The sequence below is a fragment of the Lygodium microphyllum genome, chromosome 7, assembly GCF_053477565.2.
Source record: "Lygodium microphyllum isolate KBCC chromosome 7, Lygodium_microphyllum_v1.1.10, whole genome shotgun sequence".
NCBI classification, from domain to species: Eukaryota; Viridiplantae; Streptophyta; class Polypodiopsida; order Schizaeales; family Lygodiaceae; genus Lygodium; species Lygodium microphyllum.
In genome coordinates, this window is record NC_141141.1 from 86061763 (window position 1) to 86063046 (window position 1284).

Consider the following 1284-nt stretch of genomic DNA (forward strand, 5'->3'; position numbering starts at 1 on the left):
CAGAACAGAGACAGAAGCTCTACAGAAGGTTACAGAAGGTCATCAAAACCTCATAACTCATTCTCAAATCATTCCATACTCTCACAAACCATTCAATAAGCTTTCACAAGATCTCAATCTTCATTAATCAATACTCCATCCCTCCTTACAAAAGACAATCAGAACAAAACAGACCAAAACAGAGCAAAACAGAACAAAACAGAAGGTATACAGAACCTATCAGAACCTATCAGAACATCACAGAACCACCAATAATCATCATGAACTTCCAAAACACAATCAATATCATCCAAAACACTCTCAAACCACTTCCAAATCAATTAATTATCTCATAAAATCAACCATTCAGCTCTCAAAAACAACAAAAATCAGCCAAAAAACAAGTCATTTCAACACTCAACATATCCCCACACTTAATAAGGAAGCGTCCTCGCGACCCAGGAAAAAGGGAATACAAGTTCAGTTGAAAAGCTCAACTTTGATCGTCAATATCTTCTCAAAAATAATCCATCCACCACGACCCCAACTTATAACCTGTTTCTGATATAAAAATACAAAGTTTGGAAAACTCTTTATTCATTAACACCTCTTATCAAACTAAAAATCACAATAAATTTGTAAAGGATATAAGAATTTTCTTTTTCTTCATCTGCATCTGCTTCAACTCTCCAACCACGACCCCATCACCACAATTCTCCAAAACGTAGCTCGTACACGAAATCCAATAGGAAACCACCACGTTCGTATGACATAAATAAACTCACAACACAAACACTAATACACAACACAACCATCTGAATGACTCCTTCAAAAAGAGAGTTTTTCATTAGAAAGCATCCACCATACATTGGAAAGGTATCAATGAAGATGATCCCTCTTAAAAGATTGATGTTGTCGGAAACGATCCATAGATAAGGATTCATCTACAAAGGTTTTGGGAGGATTTTGAAAAAATTGGAGACAGCACATCCTTTCCAACAGGACCAAGTATCTGCTAGGCAAACAGAGGGCATGAAAATAAAATATGTCCAGTTGTTGGGAATCAATATTCACATTGATATTCATGCACAACTTTGGAATAGGCTTAGAATCATTATGAGAGTGCCTATGCATATATGCCAGGTACCAAGCAAAGTGAGCAGTTAATCTCACTGAGGGATCTGCAGACTGTGAATACTGCTGGGCAAAATGAACATAGTTCTGATAAGCTTGACTGGAAGCTGTCCATTCTCCTGGAATTACTGGCCAATTGATCTGCGGTCCGGTAAGGCAATCATCCGAACT

General features: G+C 37.4%; 1 non-coding gene across 1 annotated transcript; it reads right to left on the reverse strand.

The window, feature by feature from the left end:
- Positions 1-454: 454 nt before the first annotated feature.
- On the reverse strand, positions 455-523 carry LOC148033651 (small nucleolar RNA SNORD36). Its single transcript, XR_015691513.1, has one exon. It is a non-coding gene; the product is annotated as a small nucleolar RNA SNORD36 (small nucleolar RNA).
- Positions 524-1284: the final 761 nt, after the last annotated feature.